The following is a 24,162-nucleotide window of genomic DNA, read 5'->3' as shown; positions in this document are numbered from 1 at the left end:
GTCAAGTCTGGGCTTACTTCCTTCCAGTCCTGACCTCACTAAGCTGTGCTGCTCCTAACAGGACGCCATGCATGTTGTTAGAGCCACTGCCCCTGAACGGCAGCTGTCAAAAGCAAGGCTGAGTGGTCTTCGGACCGTGGTCGAAGTATCAGAGGGGGCTGATTCCAGGGAGCCTGAGCTCCGCCATGGTGTGAGACAAGAGTTCCTCAATAGGTATATTTATGACCCTTGGAGCACCCTGATTTTGAGAGTCCTCGTGAACCACAGAATTAGTAATCTGCTCAGTTGGCGTGGAGACAGTTGGGACAGACGGGACTCAAGCCAACTGTTAGGATAATGGGCTTTGCCCTTACTCAGACCCGAGTTCAGATTTCCTCTATTTGTGACCTTGAAGTTACTTAACCTCTCCTGAGCCTCATATTTTTCATCTGCAAAATGGAAGAAGTAATATTCCTACTTCATAGGGTTGTCGTGAGTGGTAAATGAGATGACCTATGTGGAAAGCTAGCTCAGCGTTGGCACTCAGCCTGCACTTCAGAACTGGTAGCTGTTGTCATAGTAAACAATTTAAAAGCCAGTCAAAAGAACTAAACAAATGGAGAGAGATTCCACATTCATAAATAGGAAGACAATATTGCCAAGATGTCAGTGCCTCCGAACTTGACCTACAGATTGTCTACAATCCCAGTCAAAATCCCAGTGAGTTACCTGGTGGGTATCGACAAAACTGACTCTAAAGGTTACATGGAGGAGAGGCAAAAGACCCAGGATAGCCAACAACATGTTGAAGAAGAACAAAACTGGAGGACTGACCTTACCCGACTTCAAGACTTACTATAAAACTACCGTAATCAAGATGGTGGTATCGGTGAAAGACCAGACCAATAGATCAATGGAACAGAAAAACCTAGAAACAGACCCATGTAAATATAGTCAACTGATCGTTGACAAAGGAGAAAATGCAATACAATGGAGCAAAGACAGTCTCTTCAAGAAATGGTGCTGATCATCACTGTATATTATCGTATTTCCACATTTCTTAATTTTCATTTGCACGTCAGAAAAACAAACACCCAGCAGATACTTCTCAGAGAAAGGAACCACACAGTCCTGTGGATCTTGAAAGAAGGACGAAAACAGGGAGTTAGATCTCCAACAAGTTAAATCTCCTCCAGCGCTATCTTTCTGTTCCAGTCAGAGCTGGGAGAAAATGCAAAGCAGGCAAAGCGAGGGGAATGTGGGCTTGTGACACGTGTTATTCCAGCAAAGACCCTCTTTTTTTTTTTTTTTTTTTTTGCGGTACGTGGGCCTCTCACTGTTGTGGACTCTCCCATTGTGGAGCACAGGCTCCGGACGCGCAGGCTCAGTGGCCATGGCTCACGGGCCCACCCGCTCCACGGCATGTGGGATCTTCCCGGACCGGGGCGCGAACCCGTGTCCCCTGCATCAGCAGGCGGACTCTCAACCACTGCGCCACCAGGGAAGCCCCAAGACCCTCTTCTTAATGCCGGTGATACATTAACTGATGCAAATGATTCTTCTGGGTGGAGTGAGAGTTGAAGTTGTGATGCTGGTGGGGGGTGGGTAGGGTGGGGATAGGATGGTCCAAAACTGCCCTGGACTTAGAATTTGTCAACAGCTCCTGGCACAGCATCTGCAGAGAGGAAATTCTCACCTCTGTGTGTCTCTAACTAGCTGTGTGATCAGGTAAATCATACCATCCCTGGGCCTCAGTCTCAACCTCTGAGAAATGAGAAGTATTGGTGAGACTCTTTGACCGAATTCCTCTTTACTAGCCTAAAGATGCCCTGATTTTCACCTTAATTTCTCTACCTTTTTCTTGGAGGAAAATATGAAATTCACAAACTTTGGTTATTGAGCACATGACAAGACCTATGTAGCGCTTCCCAGATGATAAAACACATGTTGGTAAGAAGGTGTTATGCTGCAAAATTCTTGAGAAATCTTTGTCCAGAAGCAGTGTGTATTGGAAGTAAACTGAAAGGTATAGAGATGAGCCTTCTCTCTGAACCTTCTTCCACAGAGGTCAGCATTATGGCTGGGTTCGTTATGACCTACCATGATGCCCCAAAGAAGGTCACAAAATAGAGGCCAGAGGGCTTCCTCCCGTTTAATTAGTCTCCTGGTTATGCTAATAGCGTTTGGCTAGTTGGGGGCAAATACCTCTGTGTGTCACGTTCCTGACTGCTTTAACATCTAAATTAATCCCACCATGCACCGAGGGCTGAAAAGCAGAATGGGTTAGGAGAGAATGGGTCAGCGCTGTTTTGTAGACCAGAGTGTCAGGTGAATCACTTTTTGATTGGTCTTGGTGTTCTGTTTCTGAATCGTGTGTTTCTTTCTCTAAGAAAGATCTCGAGCACCCCTGCTTAGAGAGGAGTATGTATTATTTCTGATTTCGGAAAAGAGTCCAAACAAAGGATTAAAACTCAGTAACTTCTAGGATTTACCCTCCCAGTCCAAGCACTTGGTGAGTTTTTTACTTTGCCTACTTGGGTGGCAAAACATAGCATTTTGTCAAGTAGCTCCAGGAAAAGTGAATTTTAAAAGAGGAAGGTTGCCTTACTCAGGGTGTTCCCTCCTGCAGGGAAATGGCTAAGGTTCTTATTAATGAAACAGTAAAACACTGAGCTTATTTCCATCCTGTCCGTGAAGTCAGTTTTACTTGGGGTTTGACAGTACAATGATTACAGCCACTGGAAGAAGTGATTCATTGAATAACGCTGAAGAACCTCTCGCTAACAAGCAAGCATTTGATACATCATTCAACAATACTTATTTATCTCTCAGCTCTCCAGTTTGCAAATACACCTATGGCATACATGCCGTTCTGTATGCCAGACCCATAAAAACAAGAGAGTCAGAGTTAGTTATTGCTTTGCTGTGATTTTCTGGCAACCGAAGGAAATAATCAATGCTGATATTCTAGAGATAGATGGGTATTCAGAGCTCTGTGGCTCTTTTTTTTTCCCCTTTAATAAAGGTATTTATTCTTGCAAAGTCATTTAAATATATATACTGAGTTCTTTCAAAAATTGAAAGTAGCAAAGGATTCTGTGTGTTTGTGTACAAAGTACTGTATTTTCCAAAGTGTCTACAAATATCTTTCATCACTTGGCTGATAGAATGGTATATTTTCTTCTCCTATGTACTTACAAAAATATGACAGGCCACTTTAGGGGGCCTCTAACATCTAAATTGCTTTGTATTCATTTTCTTTGTAAAATCTCTATATGAAATTTAGCCATGAAAGCGATTTATACTGGTAAAAAGGAGGAAGCAGGTAAAAGCTATATACAGAAATACAAATACTTAGTTTGCCAATCTAAGCGCTGGAAAAAATATCATCTTTCAGATGGCAGATATGTACTAATCCCAGTGGTTTTCAAGGCCAAATCCTTTAAATCATTATGGTCTAAATTCAACCAAGATATTGCCTTTGAATCTCTACTTTGTGGATCCCACCCTTGTTACTAACACTGCCGATGTCCTGAGTCTGGACTAGTGTCATACTGGAGGTGAGTCTCCTTCAGATTGACCACTACCTCCAAGGAGGTTTACATCTTTACTTCTACTTATTGTCCCCCACCAAGCAAAGGTTTAGTTTGGAATTGCAAATTGTGAGAGCTGCATTCTTGACATCCACAGCTCTGTGGTGGGGATGCATTACAGGCACTTCCTGTGTAGAGGAAGAGCACAGAGCTGGGGTCCAGGCTGCCCAAGCCAGGAGCTTACAGAACCAGCCAGGGCTCCACGTGGGGACGGAGCTTGCACCCTGATGGCACACCTGCAGGGCACCTGGACACGGGCTCACCCAAACCCCCTGCTGCTACATACACACAGCCTGTGTCAGTGTGGTCATTGACACTCTATGTCTTAGGTATCCATGTAATTTAGAAGGCTGGAGCCACTCCAAATCTGGAGTACTTGATCTATTCCTTCCTTGTTTAGTGAGCTATAAGCTAAAACACCCTAGAAAACAGGTTTATTTCCTTTTTCATAAAGAATAAGCCATCAGACTTGAGGACACGGGGAGGGGGAAGGGTAAGCTGGGACGAAGTGAGAGAGTGGCATGGGCATATATTTACTACCAAATATAAAATAGATCGCTAGTGGGAAGCAGCCGCATAGCACAGGGAGATCAGCTCGGTGCTTTGTGACCACCTAGATGGGTGGGATAGGGAGGGTGGGAGGGAGACGCAAGAGGGAGGAGATATGGGGATATGTGTGTGCATATAGCTGATTCTCTTTGTTATACAACAGAAACTAAAAGCCATCAAAAAAAAAAAAACCAAACAGATATCACATGTATACTTTTGATATCTAAGCGTTGCATGTGTATGTGTGTGAAGGAGGGAGGGAGGAAAGGCTCTCTGCAGACCAGCAAACTCATTCATTACGGCCTGTTTATATTTCTACTGTAAGTCTAATTAGTAAAACTCTGCCTTTGATAGATTCATTAGTACCTGTCAGAAATAATGTGCCTGAGCTTCTAGAGGTTTGCACCTGCACCGGGAACTTGGGCTCAGTTGGTATTTTCTGGTTTAACTGTCCCACGGGGTCATCTTGCATTAACTAGCAAATTATTTTCTTCCATAACGGAAGTACAAACAGTGATCCATTTCACGAATTTTAAAATTGTTTTCCCTGATACGACTGGGTCTCTACTAAGAGGCAATAGAGCAGTTAGGCTGATGGACTTTGCTACCAAACTGCCCAAGGGTGAATCCCGGTTCCCTTGTCTGACAGTTGTTTGACCTGTGGTGCCTCTGACCCCTGTAGGGGCCACCTCGATTTCCTTGTCTGTAAAATGGGGATAATAATAGTCTCTACTTCAGAAGGTTGCTATGAAGATTAAATGAGCTACAATACGCAACGTGCCTAGAACATGGACTGGCACATAGTAAATGCTTTATAAATATCAGCTGTTATTATATTTATGACCACAGTTATTGTATACAATATACATACAACGCATGTTGAGAAATATATATTCCCAAACACAGAGGGGTCCCTGGAACAGACTAGGTTTTAACATAAAAGGCAAGTTTTAAGGAATACGGTTTTGATGTGAAAATGACCCTACTCTGCTGAAGATTTTAAAGTTACTAAATTGTCACTACGACAAAGAGAAAAAGATACACAAGAAAGATGAAATACTCAAAAAATCCTACCTCTGGGTGCCTTGAATGATATAACTAGAAACGACTCTTTTCTTCTTATAATGCTTTTGTGTATTTTCCAATTTTTAAAGTAGAGAATGGACTTGAGGATATGGGGAGGGGGAAGGGTAAACTGTGACAAAGTGAAAGAGCGGCATGGACATATATACACTACCAAACGTAAGGTAGATAGCTAGTGGGAAGCAGCCGCATAGCACAGGGAGATCAGCTCGGTGCTTTGTGACCGCCTGGAGGGGTGGGATAGGGAGGGTGGGAGGGAGACGCAAAAGGGAGGGGATATGGGAACATATGTATATGTATAACTGATTAAATTTGTTATAAAGCAAAAAATAAATAAAGTATGTTTTGGTGTAATTACTTTTATAATTAGGGAAAATGTTAAAGAATTTTCCCTAAGAATTTATAAGTGAGTGAGTTTTCTATCACTGGATGTTTGTATGGTGTAGATTCTCAATATGTGCCATGGGGGTTTGCTATCTGGCATGGAAATATCGATTCAGTGTCTGATGTAAAGTAAGATGCTATCTTTTTTAGTTCCCTGAAGTTGAAACTGGCAGGCTTAAGTATTAGGAACAAGCATGACCAGGTACAGGGGGGTAGAGTCATGTGATAAAATACTTTCAACATCACTTTTAATCACCATAATACAAACAGAGTAATTCTTTTTAAAAAGAATAACAAAAATCTAAAAACGGAAGCATCACTAAAGTAAAATCTTACATTTACAATATGAAAGATGATTAATACAAGATTAAAGTGATAGATTTAACAAAATCAGTGGTGTGATTCTCACAGGGCTGTGTTTGCATATATGAATGTCCTAGAGAAATTAAAAGCCCTAGGGCTGTCAAAATATCAGTGTTTCAAACATGAGATCATTCTTTAGAAGGACATTTTGTGAATGGATATTCTAGTAAAGGGGAAATGTAAAGAGGACTCAGTTATTCTAATATGATGTAGCTTCTACCCTGATTTCTCCTTAATATGATTACATTTGCTTTTAATAAGAGAATGAAAATAAAGAACATGGAAAATTATTTAGTAACGATGACTATTCAGTATAGCTAGTCAAGTACTGAACCAATAAGGGAACTGTTGCCAAATGTGCATACATTATTGGATAAGTGAGAACTCTGTAGCATTAAAGATTTTATAATTTTATCAAACCTATAACAATGAATTTTGAAAATACATGGAGAACTTAGTAAATATCATGCACATGAGATCAGGAATATAGATTCCCTCTCCAGAAAAAATAAGAAACGGAGGAAAAGAATAATTATAGTCATTTTATTCAGGTTTTTCCCCCAAGGCTAGTAAATTAATAAATTTCATACGAGAAGATTTGCATGTCTGAGGAAATAAAATTAGAATACCAATATTTATTAAAAACATCCAAGTATACCAGTATCCTTTTCAGAGTATCATGTGTTAAGCATATGTAATAAATGCTGTAACATCCAAGATGACAGTATTGATATAACAATATGGAAACCGGAGAGTACACGTCAACTCAACTTCGGGGTATATCCTATTTTAGCCAGTGGAAAGTGAGGGAAGGTGTGCCCTGAAGGATGAAGGCGAGTTGGTCCATATCTAAAATTAAATAATCCACATCAAGTATTTAGCCCTGTGCCTGACATACAGTAAGAACTCCATACATAGTAACCTTTATTATGTGTATTATTGTTAGAACAAGTTAAATATGTTCTATATTCCAATATGTTCTCTCTCTATATATATCTTGAGAAACATACCTTCATAATGACCAAGAAGGTATGTGATGAATTTAGAATTCTTCCAAATCTTGTACTAGTGAAGTTGCTGAATGGGGAAAGCATCCTACCCCCTCCAGCCCCTAGCCTCCACAACAGGGAAATGCACATGTTTTGAGCTACTGGGGCATGGAATTCTGGGGTCCTAGAGATGGGATGGGAATGAGGGATGAGGGGCCATGGTGCCTTGGTCCATGGGGGAGATGCTTGGTTCTAAGGTTGAGGACATGCAATAGATAACTGACCAATTAAATGAGTTGGATTTGGTGTCTAGGTACCTTGAAATCTCAACTTTACTAAGTTTTGGATTGACAGTATGATCTAGAAAAGAGACTAGACTGTGATCAGCTAGGCTGATCACGATTGGATCTCAGTTTCCTTAGCTGCAGAATGAGAGTATCTGATGTGGTAACCTCTACAACCCCTTCCTGCTCTTAAAATTTTCATATAGTCTGTCATTACAATAGAAAAAAAAAGAGTATAACAAATCAAATTAGTAGCTATAAGCAACCAAGATGTCTCTCAATAGGTGAGGGATAAATTATAGTACATCCAGACAATGGAATACTATTCAGTAATAAAAAAATGAACTATTAAGCCATGAAAAGACATGGAGGAATCCCAAATGCATGTTGCTTAGTGAAAGAAGCCAACAAGAAGGCTATATATACTGTGTGATTTTTAATTATATGACATGAAAAAGGCCAAACTATGGAGACAGAAAAAAATCAGTGGTTGCCACGGGCTGCGGGGTAGGGGGTGGGAGGGATGAACAGGTAGAGCACAGAGGATTTTTAGGATAGTGAAACTGTTCTGTATGATGCTGTAATGGTGAATGCATGTCAGACATTTGTCAAAACGCATAGAATGTTCAATATAAAACCCCTAATATAAACTATGGACTTTAGGTAATAATAATATATAAATATGATGCTGCATCAGTTATAACAAACACACTAGACTAAAGCAAGATGTTAATGGGGATTCCCTGGTGGTCCAGCGGTTAGGACTCCGTGCTCTCACTGCCGAGGGCCAGGGTTCAATCCCTGGTCCGGGAACTAGGCTCCCACAAGCTGCACTGCGCGGCCATAAATAAATAAATAAAGTGTTAAAAATAGGGGAATGTGCGAGGTGTGGAGAGAGGAAGGGGATGCATGAGAAGTCTCTGTACCTTCCACTCAGTTTTTCTGTGAACCTAAATCTGCTCTAAAAAATAGTCTACTAAAAAACAAAAAAACAAAAAAAACGCTAGTAGCTATAGACCAGCTAATGCATTAAAATACAAATGTACAAGAAGAAAAACCTTCTTTAGTCTTCCTCATGTGGAGTTCATAAAAAATTAATAAAATAATGGCTGAAGATGGAGACTATTAAGTTCTACTAAATTCTAATGTTTATTCACCCTATCAAGGTAGAAATTACACAAAGAAGGTAGCACTGCAGTTTCTATTTAAAATCTGAAAAATATGACTTCTAAAAACATCTTTATTTTGGTTGATAGTGTCCACTTAAAATATGTGTAATTGCTCTTCTAGAAATATTTTTTTCATAGTTTCTTGGAGAATTACTGTTTATTTCTTTTATCCTATTAAACACGTAGGATTTAAGAGCTCATTCACATTCTGGATAAATACAAATCATTATAAAATGGTGGTAGAAGTTACACAGTAAGTTTTATGTCAACTTATTTGTGTTGAAGATTGTTTTCACTTTGCCAGTTTTCCGTCCCTGGGAAATTTTCATCACGTACTTTGTCTCCAAACTCTGGCTCTTAGATGGTCACTCGCAATTTGTGCTTCTGTGTGTTACTCAGCCTTTACTGGAGCCCCTACTGCTGATGTGTCAAGCCCTTTCTTCTGTCTCCATGGTCCCGTTCCTGTCCCTCTCATTTCCAGCCTGGAGACACTTCCTACTTTATTTATTGCGGTGATCACCACCACGGTGAGCCCTCCCGGATTTCCTCCTCTTCTTAGTCTCTCCCCCCCGCCTCTTCCTCACACGTCCTCTCTCAGAAGTGACCCCTCTCCTTGTGTTTGCTGTATCCTAACCCCTTCCTCTTCCAGAATCTTCCACCACAAATTCCTCCCTTTTGGGAGCATTCTCCATTACTCATAACCCTTGAACCCTGTGATCATAACAAGCGTCCACCTTCGGAAACACACTTTCTGAAAGACTGCCGTGTAACCGCCAAGTTCACCCACCCACCAGCTACCCCTCTGTCACCTGACATATGTCGTCCTCAGCCTCCCAATAGGATGCTTCCTTCTGTTGCCCCTAAATGACAGTCAACAGGTGGGCTCCTCACCAGCCTGACCCCATGGGCCCCTCCTTCCTGACATCCTTCTCTCTCCTGGCTTCCAGTGACCCTACTCGCCTAGTCCTCCCCTCACCTCCCTGAGGGATCTGCGCTGTCACTTTCCCTCTTCTTTCCCCTCCTCCTTACGAGGGGGCTTCGCTTTGGTTTGGTCCTTGAACCACTTCCGTGGGTTTATCCCAACTCTCACGTATTCCCACAGTGTCAACTACTGCCTGTTTGCAGAGTCCTGCAGTTATCCTTTCCTTGAGGTGTGTGCCGTGTCCCCTCCAACGCACGTGGTCTTTGGTGGAATAGGGGGATGCACCTCTGGGTGCCCTGTTGTCAGAACGCTGGGAATGACACGTATTAGGCTGCCGTTTGCTATTGATCGTGTATTTTCTCTAAGACTGTCAGCTGAGAAAAGGACACATAAGTGACCTAAGTGTTAATGTGGAGAGACGAGAGGTAGATAAGAATGATTTTGAGGTCAAGGTAGAGAGTCCACAGGCTGGTAGGGGCACAAGATCAAGGGGACTTGGGTCGAGGGGGAGATAATGGACTTGAAGGGCACAGAGGGGTCGAAGAGTGGACACCAAGGGTGGACGTCCTCTCCTCTCGGCCAGCCTTTCTGGAACCTGAGGATGCTGGCAGACGTGCCACAGTCAGCCAATGTAATTTACCAGAAGACCATTTCTTTTTATTTTTCTTCCCCTACAGCTCCCTACCCCAAGAACATTGTCTAGAATGCTGTGGGATAATTTTTTAAAAAGAGAGAAAACATGCTTCTTGATATCAAGGGAAAATACTATTTAAATGGAGAAACCAAATAAATGCATCTGAAAGCAGTCACAGAAAGGGGCAAACCACAGGAACAAAACCACCTTTCTAGGTCTTGTCAGCTGAGAAGCCTGAGGAGGTGAAGGATAATGGTCACTAAGTAGGATTTGGTGAATCTGAAAGATATTTAGGGGGGAGATCCTCTTTGACCCTTCAAAGGAGGGCGAGTAGCTTCGCAGACAAGAGAGGTTACTTTCCAGGATACCCTTGAAGGAGATGCAAAATGTCCGTGTTTCGAGGGAAGCTGGTGTTCTGTGGCTTTGGGAGAACAGCTGATGGAGGAACAGACGAACAGTGTGGGCACACGAGCCTTGAAGAAACAAACCACATAAAGGTGAGAAAATATCTGTGAGCTTAAAAGCAGGTGTGTGGAAAGGGCACGGCATTTCAGACGCAGCAGGCAACACGTGTAGTCACAGAATTCCTGCATGTTTGTTCATTGATTGCCTCTTACCACCAGTGTCTTGTGAGGGTGTGTGTGTGTAAGGCAAGCTTTTTGAGTACAACAGGAATTTACCACGTGTCTACTGTAAATTGACTCTTTTTGGTATGTTTACTGTGAATCTAACGTCTGCTGAATCATACTTTAGTTGCACAGAACGGACATCTGAAGCACATCAAAGTGATGTGCCATTTCTGAAATAACAATTTTCAAGCAATCTTCGTTATCAGAAAACTGCCAGAGTCCTGTAAAGAGAAGAGACTTCTCCGTTACTTACAAATGGGGACAACACAAAAAGTTAATTCTTGTCTTAGTTCATGGATAAGTGTTTTTGAGGATGTGGGTTTTCTTTTCCTTGTTAAAATTGTGATAGTTGCTAGCGCTCCTAACGCAGCTGGAGGGTTTGTGGATTAAAGTGTTGTTTGAAAGCTTCAGATGAGGTAGTTTCTGAATAGAATGCTTGACCTGAAAAACCTTCTGGCAATCTCAGGTGGATTTTACCTTCAAACTATGGGAATTCCAGAATGACACACTTTAAAAAAAACTGCCATGCTGAAGTCATTTTTCTTCTATTTCAAATAATAATAACTTGCAGTTCATATGGCACTTTCTCCATGAAGGATTCAAACTTCCCTGCAAATGCTATTTTCTTTTTTGAACGTTATCCCTTTGGAGGCTAAAAGGGGACAACGGAGCTTACAAAGAAAGGTTCGGTGACTTGTTGAAAGTCACGTGAAGCGTCAGGCGTCAACTCCTGCTCTGAAATCATGAGCAGAGGAGTGACCATGGTGAGGCCACCCTGGAAGTTAAGCCTCATGCGTTCTATAAAGGGAAAGTGAAACTCAGTTTTCTTTTTCATAAAAGAGACGTTGCACACTAATGCTGACAAAGAAGCATCACCTGGTTCAGACAGGGCGTGTGGATGTCGAGGGCAGTGGTGTAAATACATGAATTAACACTAGCACCCTCACTCCTGACGTTCGGAAGCCTGCAAAACCTTTGGGCCTTTGCTCACATTCAGCCTGGGGGGAGAGGCCCGGAGATGTGCTCATATGATCTGAAACGTCTTGTAGGTGTGAAATTGTAAGGCTACTGAAACTATCTGAGCACAGATGGGCCTTTCAGGATTCAAAGGAGACACAGATGAATGCAGACCACAGTCCACTTTTCATTTCTAAGGAAAAATTAGTTCCTTAAAAAAAAACCCCAAAGAAGTGTTAGATGTATCTTCTTTTTTTTTTTTTTTTAGAGAGATAATAGTCCCCAAATGGAGTCACTTGTGTTAAGCCCACATCACCAAACTGAGACTTAATATCTAACCTATTTGCAGTTCCAACCTTCCCCAGCGATGTAATCTTAACCGGTCAGTCTGGATCTTTCTGGTCAGTGGAAGACAGGTAATGCCCCTGATAAAAGCCCTTCTTCCCTAAGGGAAGGTGATCTTGCCTGAAACAGTCTGCTCTTTCCTTGTCCCTCCCCCATTTCTGCCAATAAAGTCTTCACTTCATGCAGCTCCTCAGAGCTCCCTGGTAGTTGCTAGCTGGGAGGCTGCCCAATTCGTTAGCCACCGAATAAAGCCAATTAGAATTCTAAATTTACTCAGTTCAATTTTGTGTCTTAACAGATTTAGTGATGGTGACGGGATCCGAAGGAAACATCTGATGGCTCTGAGGACAACAGGAGACACAGGGACGAATACTTGGAGTGCATCATCTTTCCTGCCGCTTCAAGGGCCGTGGGTAAGTTCCCCTTGGTTTTGAGCTCTGCTCTTTGCGTTGGGCTCCTGATCTAATTTAATTGGCTATCCAGTCCCCCATTTGATTGGAACCACTAGTTCCATGCTGGGAGCTGCTGGTGGTTTAGTCTGCAGTTCCCCATCTGTTTGGAATCCTCCTCCAGATTCCATGCTGGGAGCTGCTGGTGGCAGCTGTGGTTCCCCATTCTTTGGGGTTTGCTGGTTCAGTCCTTCGCCCAGTCCCTGGTTCCATGTTGGGAATTGTTGGTGTGCAAGGTCTTTGCCTTGGCCGGGCTGCAGTGATATCTCTTGGTTACTGCTGGTGTGTTAAGGTGCGTGTTTGTTTGTCTTGTGTAGATAAAGGCTATTGTTGATGGGAACTTCAGAAGCAAGAAAAGCCACAAAATTGGTGGCCATGGATCGAGCATTTAAACTGTCAGAATGCTCACCACCTAACACAGAGACTCCTGTGTTAGGACAAGTTGGTCATGGAATGGGTTAGAGTGACACTAGGTCAGCTGCCAACCTCAAAATTTCCATGCAATGAGGCACACTATAAAAAACCACACAACCTCCAACCCCGTGGCATATCCCTTAGTTATTCACCTGGCTCCGAGAGACCCAAAGGCTTAGCCCAAAAAAATGAGACCTTTAAATTCTAAAGAGTTAAGTGTGCCACATACTTGTTTTATATCTAAGAACTATAATTCTAGAAGCTGCAGATATCTATAAAAATGGCAAAAATCTTACTAAAAATAACTTAGGATTGTTGTTTGGGGTTCTGAGAACTTAGCCTGGTAACTGTCACGATGGGGACTCCAAAATCCGGCTGGACAGAAACGTGGTTGAACTACCTTTGTGGCTAAGGGTCCTACCAAACGCTGCCGGCCCTTGGAGAGATTGCAACGGCCATTATGAGGAAAGTTCCAATTAGTTGAGATCATCTGAGAAGTGCCCTTGAAAGGAAGGGCTCCCAAATCAAACAAACAGAATGGGGATACGTATTTTAACTGGCATGCAGAAGCCTTCAAAAGCCTTCAAGATGCCAAAATAGCTTCATTGAAAAATTTGTGCAAAAGGCTAATGAAAAATTAAAGGCACAAGAGGTACCTAAAATAGATGGTAAAATGAACGTTATATAACCTTTACTGCTCGTCTCTGTCCTCCTTTAGTTGAATACTCATTCTAGTAATCCGGTCTAAATTGTCTTTCTACTCTAAAGAGGCAATAGGACCATAAAATCCACCAAGTTAGTGGCTTTACAGACAGCCCCATATCTACCCTTAAAGGAGGGCCCCCAAAGGGCGCTCCCCAGGATGGTTGAGACTCTGGGGGATTTTCTGGTAAACTGCTACATTATTCCCTTAAGCAGCTAAGGCAAACTAAAATTAAAATGAATGAAAAACAATTACCAAGTTATGGTAGATACCAGAGCTATACTGTCTACATTAAACCCCACGCAGAGCCTGCAGATGTGATCCCACGAAAACTGGCAGAAGCCAGCTAAGGTGAGGGTCAGCTCCCCTGGATCTCTTGTAGAACATGATAAAGAGAGGAAAATATAATAACTTTTGTATCCCCTTTGGGGACATCAAGTACAAGGGGCTGTTCAATACTGCAAGAAATATCTGCTGTTTGTCCCGATTGAAAACTGGCAAGATATTTATAAGGATTTCTTTAAAAAGTAGCTCAGTGGTAAGAAGTTGGTCAGAAATTGGAAGCTCATAGGAATTTTTTTTTTTAGGCCTCTTCCCCTAAGCCAAAATAAAACTATGTACACCCCAGAGGGAAAGAAAAACCTTCTAAAGCCTTTGTGAAAGGATTTACTAAAACATTCCAAAGGCAAACAGCTCTAAATCCAGAACATAGAGATCTTTTGATTTCCATCTTAGTTAGAAATCTTCTCCCTGATATAAAAGAAAAAAAAAGCGAATTAAGGATAATTTAGTTGGATGGGGTGGATCAATTTATGATGTCATTTAGGCTGCAACCCAATTCTTTGAGGAATTGAGAGCTACTGTCATGATCTTAAAATTTTTGCAAAACTAGAAATTCAGCTCTAGAGGCAGTTCAAAAATCCAACTATTCCTATCACCAATCCCACAACCTCCCCTATTTATCTCAAAAGGCGTGTATGTATTGTAAAAATTCTGGCCTTAGGAAACCAAAGTCCTTCTTGGAGGAACTTACATTCTATCCCTGTGCCTTTGAGATGTAAACGTTATATAAACTTTAGGGAGGTAATTCGTATCAGAAGGAAAACGAAAGGGGGAAGGTCATTTGAAACTTAGGTGAACAAAAAATCTTATAAGTAAGTGTCTTCCCCACAAACATTAGTGCAAAAGCTTCAGCTGTCTGAGCGGGTAACCTTAACGTATTCCCTCCACCAGGTAAACAACTTAGATTCAGCTGCTTTTATAAGTAGTGAATTTTGTATTATTATAGCTGATTCATGGTAGTAATTTTAAAATGAAAGCTATAAGGTCTCTGTTTGCACCTCTCTGTATGTTTATGTGTCTGTGTATATGTGTTGTATGTGTATGGTATTACTAAAATTGTAAAAAAAAAAAAAAAGCTCAATTTAATTGGTTTGAAGAAAATTAAGCACTTATATGAATTAAGTATTCCTAAAACTCCCAGAAATATACCTGCATCCCTCGGTGATATTGCAGGTTGAGTTCCAGGCCCTCACAATAAGGCTAATATCATAATATAGCAAGTCACACAAATTTTTTGATTTCCTAGTGCATATAAAGGTTATGTTTATACTGTAGGCTATTAAGTGTGCAATAGCATTATGTGTTAAAAAATACATATATATACCTTAATTAAAAATACTTTATTGCTAAAAATTGCTAATCATCATCTGAGCATTCATCAAGTCATAATCTTTTTGCTGGTGGAGGGTCTTACCTCAGTGTTGGTGACTGCTGACTAATCAGAGTGGTGGTTGCTGAAGGTGGGTGTAACTATGGTAATTTCTTAAGACAACAATGAGGTTTGCTCTATTGATTGACTCCTCCTTTCATGAATGATTTCTCCACAGCAGGCAATGCTGTTTGATAGCATTTTACCCATAGAACTTTCAGAACTGGAGTCAGTTCTTTCAAACCCTGCCACTGCTCTATCAGCTAAGTTTATATAACAATCTTCACAGCATCTTTACCAGAGGTAGATTCTTAGCCAAGAAACCACTTTCTTTGCTCATCCATAGAAGTAACTCCTCATCCATTAAAATTTGATCATGGGATTGCATCAATTCAGTCACATCTTCGGCCTCCACTTCTAATTCTAGTTCTCCTGCTGTTTCCACCACATCTGCAGTTACTGCCTCCACTGAAGGCTTGGATGCCTAAAAGCCATCCATGAGGGTTGGAATCAGATTCTTTTAAACTCCTGTTAATGTTGATATTTTGATTTCTTCCCGTGAATCATGGATGTTCTTAACGGCATCTAGAATGGTGAATTCTTTCCACAAGGTTTTCGATTTACTTTGCCCATATCCATCAGAGGAATCACCATTTATGGCGGATTTAATCTTATAAAATGTATTTCTTAAATAATAAGACTTGGAAGTTGAATTCACACCTTGATCTCTGGGCTGCAGAATGGATGCTGTGCTAGCAAGCATGGAAACAACAGTAATCTCATTTTATATCTCGATCAGGGCTCTTGGGTGACCAGGCGCATTGCAAAGAGCAGTAATATTTTGAAAGGAACCTTTTTTTTTTTTTTTTTTTTTTACCTGAGCAGTAGATCTCAACAGTGAACTTAAAATATTCAGTAAACCATGTTGTAAACAGATGTACTGTCATCCAGCCTCCGTTGTTCCATTTATAGAGCCAGGCAGGGTAGATTTAGCATAATTCTTAAGGGCCCTAGGATTTTTGGAATGGTAAATGAGCATTGGCTTCAACTTTAAGTCACAGCTGCATTTGCCCCTAACAAGAGAGTCAGTCGGCCCTTTGAAGCCAGGCACCGACTTCTCTCTAGCTATGGAAAACCTAGATGGCATCTTCTTCCATTATAAGGCTCTATCATCTACATTGAAAATTTGTTGTTAGTGGAGACACGTTGGTTAATTATCTTCGCTAAATCCTGTAGATAAGCAGCCCCTGCTGCTTCAGCTTGCACTTTTATGTTATGTATATGGCTTCTTTCCTTAAACCTCATGAACCAACCTCTGCTAGCTTCAGACTTCTCTTCTGCAGTTTCCTCACCTCTCTCAGCCTTCACAGAGTTGGAGAGAGTAGGGCCTTGCTCTGGGTTAGGCTTTGGCTTAAGGGAATATGTGGCTGATTTGAGTTATCCAGACTATCCGCAATAAGACTGTATCATTTTCTTATCATTACTGTGTTCACTGGATTAGCACTTTTAATTTCCTTCAAGAATTTTTCCTTTGCATTTACACCTTGGCTAATGGTTGGTGCAAGAGGCCTACCTTTCGACTTATCTTAGGTTTCAACATGCCTTCCTCACTAAGCCTAATAATTTCTAGCTTTTGATTTAAAGTGAGAGATATGTGACTCTTCCTTTCACTAAACACTTAGAGGCCATTGTAGGGTTATTAACTGGCCTTACTTTCAATATTGTGTCTCAGGGACTAGGGGGGAACCCAAAGAGAGGGAGAGAAACGGCTGGTCAGTGGAGCAGTCAGAACACATGTAGCATCTGCCAGTTAAGTTTGCTGTCTTACATGGACATAGTTCATGGTGCAACAAAGCAATTACAGTAGTAACATCAAAGATCACTAAGCACAGACCACCATAACAAATGTAACATTAAAAAGTTTGAAATACTGCAAGAATTAACATGACACAGACATGAAGTGAGAAAACGCCGTTGGAAAAATGGCACCGGCATACTTGCTCAATGCAGGCTTGCCATAAAGCTTTGATTTATAAAAAATGCAGTATTTGTGAAGTACAATAAAGCAAGGTATGCCGGTAATAGAAACTAACCCAAATGCTTCTCAAATTCACATGGTCTGAGATAATCCTTGGTAAATAAAAGCTAGTTGGAGTTCGTTGGATTTTAATTAAAATGTGTCTTAAGAATTATTAGCATTGAAAATAATGCAGATGTACAACTTTAATTGTTTTACTGCTCAAATTAGCTCATGTTATTTCTGTTACAAAGTTTTCAGCAAGAAAAGTAGCTCGGGGGTGATGGTTGACTTTGTCTAATGACTCACAAAGTTTCTGTGGGTAGTCTAAACATAATTATTGAGAACAAGTGAATTAAATAGATGTAAATGGGATAAAAGGTTTTAGGTAACTTTTAAAATAGTTTCCTCAAAACTTTGTGGTAACCTGAAACAAAGTTTTGCTAAGTTAAATTAAATGATAGATAGGCATTAAATATCTAGATAATTTCCAAATAAGATAAAATATTGAAACACCAGTTACTGAACACGGGTTTATCTACTTTTGGCTTCCTACAGAGCAACCAAAGATATTTGGGTCTATTAGTAAATTTTTTTTTGTGCCACACTGAAATATTTACTATCAGAGAGCATGTTTCAAGAAATTTTAAAAACTATATTAAGCCACAGAATGCTAACGTAAAAGACAGTTTACAGTTGTTTACTTCTTTATTTTCACTAAAATTAAGTATTTTTAGGGTTAAACATTCTAATATATATAATTAAAGCTATTGGAAATAATAAGGTGGATATCTGTATGCAAGGAAAGTAGGATGTGTGATTTTGACGAAGGTATGAGGAATAGAGATGTATTTTTGTTGAGAAAAAAAGTAATTTTGTTCTAAATGGAACCTTGTTAATATTTGTTTATTTCAGAATGGGAAAAAGGGAAAACATAGGAAAAAACTGTAGAGAGTTGTGGGAAAAAGAATCTTGGGAACTAAATTTTATGCATGGTTAAGCTATCTAAGATTGGAATGAATTTATTTAAGTTAAAAAAAGTTTTAGTCAAAATTAAAATTGGTTTTCTCTTTCTTAAAAGGAAAAGTTCTTTTGCACTATTGGTCTACTTCTGATAAGCTATCGTGAAAGGTTCTGCAAAATAACTTCCTGTGATTCCCATTATCTTTACTAGATCTTTGATTACTTAAAACTGAGTCTTCTCTATTAAAAGAGATAAGATATTTTAAACAATTACTTAACTTTCTATATTTACCTGCGAAGTCTTCAAGTTATCACTGGTGAAATGAATAACTACTATTTCACAGTGTTCTATGTCCTATTTGACCATGTATTTTTAAACCTTTTGATGTTTTTGACAAACTTCCCACAAATCAAATTCTAAATGAAATCTTTTTGACCTCAAACCAACTGAGATTGTCCAGAGAGCCCCAGGAACATTTCAAAAGATTAGTTTAACATCTCTCTTTTTATAAGGAGAGAAAACAAACTAAGTTTATTTGTTATGCTGAATTGCATGGGAAGCACTGTCAGAAAGTAACACTAAGCCTCTTTTGTGTTGTATTTGTACAGATATATAAGTATTCCCCAAATTGTTATGTCCTGGTATAATGTAATCAGCCATACTTCCAGTTATTATTTTAAAATGTATATCACAAAAATAACTACATTTCCTTATCAAATGAACTCTCATTAGATCTTTAACCATATTCTTTTTTAAGTCTTTGTCATTACAGAGAGTTACTGTTTAACTCAGATGCTTTTGCAAAAGTATTTCTTCAAAACTGCCTCATCTTTGGAGGAGCTTCAAGATGGTGGAAGAGTAAGATGTGGAGATCACCTTCCTCCCCACAAATACATCAGAAGTACATCTACACGTGGAACAATTCCTACAGAACACCTACTGAACGCTGGCAGAAGACCTCAGACCTCCCAAAAGGCAAGAAACTCCCCACGTACCTGGGTAGGGCAAAAGAAAAAAAAAACAGAGACAAAAGAATAGGGACGGAACCTGCACCAGTGGGAGGGAGCTTTGAAGGAGGAAAGGTGTCCACACACTAGGAAGCGCCTTCACGGGCAGAGACTGCGGGGGGCAGAGGGGGAAAGCTTCGGAGCCATGGAGGAGAGCACAGCAACAGGGGAGCGGAGAGATTCCCGCACAGAGGCTCGGTGCCGACCGGCACTCACCAGCCCGAGAGGCTTGTCTGCTCACCCGCTGGGGCACGCGGGGCTAGGAGCTGAGGCTCGGGCTTCGGAGGTCAGATCCCAGGGAGAGGACTGGGGTTGGCTGCGTGAACACAGCCTGCAGGGGCTTAGTGCACCACAGCTAGCCGGGAGGGAGTCCGGGAAGAAGTCTGGAGCTGCCGAAGAGGCAAGAGACTTTTTCTTGCCTCTTTGTTTCACGGTGCGCAAGGAAAGGGGATTAAGAGCACTGCTTAAAGGAGCTCCAGAGACGGGCGTGAGCCGCGGCTATCAGCGCGGACCCCAGAGACGGGCATGAGATGCTAAGGCTGCTGCTGCCGCCACCAAGAAGCCTGTGTGCAAGCACAGGTCACACTCCAAATCTCCCCTCCCAGGAGCCTGTGCAGCCCGCCACTGCCAGGGTCCTGTGATCCAGGGACAACGTCCCCGGGAGAACGCACGGCGCTCCTCAGGCTGGTTCAATGTCACACCAGCCTCTGCCGCCACAGGCTCGCCCTGCACTCCATACCCCTCCCTCCCCGCCGACCTGAGTGAGCCAGAGCCCCCGAATCAGCGGCTCCTTAAACCCCGTCCTGTCTGAGTGAGGAACAGACACCCTCAGGCGACCTACACGCAGAGGCGGGGCCAAATCCAAAGCTGAGCCCCGGGAGCTGTGCGAACAAAGAAGAGAAAGGGAAATCTCTCCCAGCAGCCTCAGGAGCAGCGAATTAAATCTCCACTATCAACTTCATGTACCCTGCATCAGTGGAATACCTGAATAGACAACGAATCATCCCAAACTGAGGAGGTGGACTTTGGGAGCAATGATATATATTTTTTTTTTCCCTTTTTCTCTTTTTGTTAGTGTGTATGTGTATGCTTCTGGGTGTGATTTTGTCTATATAGCTTTGCTTTAACCATTTGTCCTAGGGTTCTGTTTTTTTTTATTACTTAAAAATTTTTTTTCCTTAAAAATTATTCTGTATTTTAATAACTTTACTTTATTTTATCTTCTTCTTTATTTTCTCCCTTTTATTCTGAGCCATGTGGAGGATAGGCTGTTGGTGCTCCAGCCAGGCGACAGGGCTGTGCACTGAGGTGGGAGAGCCAAGTTCAGGGCACTGGTCGACAAAAGAACTCCCATCTCCATGTAATATCAAATGGCGAAAATCTCCCAGAGATCTCCATCTCAACACCAACACCCAGCTTCACTCAATGACCAGCAAGCTACAGTGCTGGACACCCTATGCCAAACAACTAGAAAGACGGGAACACAGCCCCATCCATTAGCAGAGAGGCTGCCTAAAATCACAATGAGGCCACAGACACCCCAAAACACACCACCAGACGTGGACCTGCCCACCAGAAAGACAAGATCCAGCCTCATCCACCAGAACACAGGCACTAGTCCCCTCCACCAGGAAGCCTACACAACCCACTGAACCAACCTTAGCCATTGGGGACGACACCAGAAACAACGGGAACTACGAACTGGCAGCCTGAAAAAAGGAGACCCCAAACACAGTAAGTTAAGCAAGAGGAGAAGACAGAGAAACACACAGCAGATGAAGGAGCAAGGTAAAAACCCACCAGACCTAACAAATGAAGAGGAAATAGGCAGTCTACCTGAAAAAGAATTCAGAATAATGATAGTAAAGATGATCCAAAATCTTGGAAATAGAATGGAGAAAATACAAGAAACGTTTAACAAGGACCTAGAAGAACTAAAAAACAAACTAACAGTGATGAACAACACAATAAATGAAATTAAAAATTCTCTAGAAGGGATCAATAGCAGAATAACTGAGGCAGAAGAATGGATAAATGACCTGGAAGATAAAATAGTGGAAATAACTACTGCAGAGCAGAATAAAGAAAAAAGAATGAAAAGAACTGAGGACAGTCTCAGAGACCTCTGGGACAACATTAAATGCACCAACATTCAAATTATAGGGGTCCCAGAAGGAGAAGAGAAAAACAAAGGAACTGAGAGAATATTTGAAGAGATTATAGTTGAAAACTTCCCTAATATAGGAAAGGAAATAGTTAATCAAGTCCAGGAAGCACAGAGAGCCCCATACAGGATAAATCCAAGGAGAAACATGCCAAGACACATATTAATCAAACTATCAAAAATTAAATACAAAGAACAAATATTAAAAGCAGCAAGGGAAAAACAACAAATAACATACAAGGGAATCCCCATAAGGTTAACAGCTGACCTTTCAGCAGAAACTCTGCAAGCCAGAAGGGAGTGGCAGGACATATTTAAAGTGATGAAGGGGAAAAACCTACAACCAAGATTACTCTACCAGCAAGGATCTCATTCAGATTTGACAGAGAAATTAAAACCTTTAGAGACAAGCAAAAGCTAAGAGAATTCAGCAGCACCATACCAGCTTTACAACAAATGCTAAAGGAACTTCTCTAGGCAGGAAACACAACAGAAGAAAAAGACTTACAATAACAAACCCAAAACAATTAAGAAAATGGTAATAGGAACATACATATCGATAATTACCTTAAATGTAAATGGATCAAATGCTCCAACCAAAAGACATACACTGGCTGAATGGCTACAAAAACAAGACCCATATATATGCTGTCAACCAGAGACCCACTTCAGACCTAGGGACACATACAGATTGAAAGTGAGGGGATGGAAAAAGATATCCCATGCAAAAGGAAATCAAAAGAAAGCTGGAGTAGCAATTCTCCTATCAGAAAAAAATAGACTTTAAAACAAAGACTATTAGAAGAGACAAAGAAGGATACTACATAATGATCACGGGATCAATCAAAGAAGAAGATGTAACAATTGTAAATTTTTATGCACCCAACATAGGAGCACCTCAATACATAAGGCAAATACTAACAGCCATAAAAGGAGAAATCGACAGTAACACAATCATAGTAGGGGACTTTAACACCCCACTTTCACCAATGGACAGATCATCCAAAATGAAAATAAGGAAACACAAGCTTTAAATGATACATTAAACAAGATGGACTTAACTGATATTTATAGGACATTCCATCCAAAACAACAGAATACACATTCTTCTCAAGTGCTCATGGAACATTCTCCAGGATAGATCATATCTTGGGTCACAAATCAAGCCTTGGTAAATTTAAGAAAATTCAAATCATATCAAGTATCTTTTCCAACCATAACACTATGAGACTAGACATCAATTACAGGAAGAAATCTGTAAGACATACAAACACATAGATCACTGAAGAAATCAAAGAGGAAATCAAAAAATACCTAGAAACAAATGACAATGAAAACACAATGACCCAAAACCTATGGGATGCAGCAAAAGCAGTTCTAAGAGGGAAGTTTATAGCAATACAGTCCTACCTTAAGAAACAGGAAACATCTCACATAAACAATCTAACCTTACATCTAAAGCAATTAGAGAAAGAAGAACAAAAAAACCCCAAAGTTAGCAGAAGGAAAGAAATCATAAAGATAAGATCAGAAATAAATGAAAAAGAAATGAAGGAAATGATAGCCAAGATCAATAAAACTGAAAGCTGGTTCTTTGAGAAGATAAAGAAAATTGATAAACCATTAGCCAGACTCATCAAGAAAAAAAGGGAGAAGACTCAAATCAGTAGAGTTAGAAATGAAAAAGAAGTAACAATTGACACTGCAGAAATACAAAGGATCATGGGAGATTACTACAAGCAACTATATGCCAATAAAATGGACAAATTCTTAGAAATGCACAACCTTCCGAGACAGAACCAGGAAGAAATAGAAAATATGAACAGACAAATCACAAGCACTGAAATTGAAACTGTGATTAAAAATCTTCCAACAAACAAAAGCCCAGGACCAGATGGCTTCACAGGCGAATTCTATCAAACATTTAGAGAAGAGCTAACACCTATTCTTCTCAAACTCTTCCAAAATACAGCAGAGGGAGGAACACTCCCAAACTCATTCTATGAGGCCACCATCACTCTGATACCAAAACCATACAAAGATGTCACAAAGAAGATGTCACAAAGAAAGAAAACTACAGGCCAATATCACTAATGAACATAGATGCAAAAATCCTCAACAAAATACTAGCAAACAGAATCCAATAGCACATTAAAAGGATCATACACCATGATCAAGTGGGGTTTTTCCCAGGAATGGAAGGATTCTTCAATATATGCAAATCAATGTGATACACCATATTAACAAACTGGAGGAGAAAAACCATATGATCATCTCAAGAGATGCAGAGAAGGCTTTTGACAAAATTCAACACCCATTTATGATAAAAACCCTCGAAAGTAGGCATAGGGGGAATTTTCCTCAATATAATAAAGGCCATATATGACAAACCCACAGCAAACGTCATCCTCAATGGTGCAAAACTGAAACCATGTCCACTAAGATCAGGAACAAGACAAGGTTGCCCACTCTCACCACTATTATTCAACACAGTTTTGGAAGTTTTAGCCACAGCAATCATAGAAGAAAAAGAAATAAAAGGAATCCAAATTGGAAAAGAAGTAAAGCTGTCACTGTTTGCAGATGACATGATACTATACATAGAGAATCCTAAAGAGGCTACCAGAAAACTACTAGAGCTAATCAATGAATTTGGTAAAGTAGCAGGATACAAAATTAATGCACAGAAATCTCTTGCATTCCTCTACACTAATGATGAAAAATCTGAAAGTGAAATGAGGAAAACACTCCCATTTACCACTGCTACAAAAAGAATAAAATATCTAGGAATAAACCTACCTAAGGAGACAAAAGACCTGTATGCAGAAAATTATGACACTGATGAAAGAAATT

General features: G+C 40.7%; 1 protein-coding gene across 4 annotated transcripts in view; it reads right to left on the bottom strand.

Moving 5' to 3' along the window:
* Positions 1-24,162, bottom strand: part of PRKCQ (protein kinase C theta) — a gene marked incomplete at its 5' end in the record, with an annotated part of 105,751 nt that overhangs the window by 35,843 nt on the left and 45,746 nt on the right. The gene's annotated exons all lie outside the window — the stretch shown is intronic.

Source organism: Mesoplodon bidens, assembly GCF_964165515.1.
Source record: "Mesoplodon bidens genome assembly, chromosome: 3".
NCBI lineage: Eukaryota > Metazoa > Chordata > Mammalia > Artiodactyla > Ziphiidae > Mesoplodon > Mesoplodon bidens.
The sequence above is the reverse complement of the archived record's forward strand: the minus strand, read 5'-3'. Positions and strand labels throughout refer to the sequence as shown.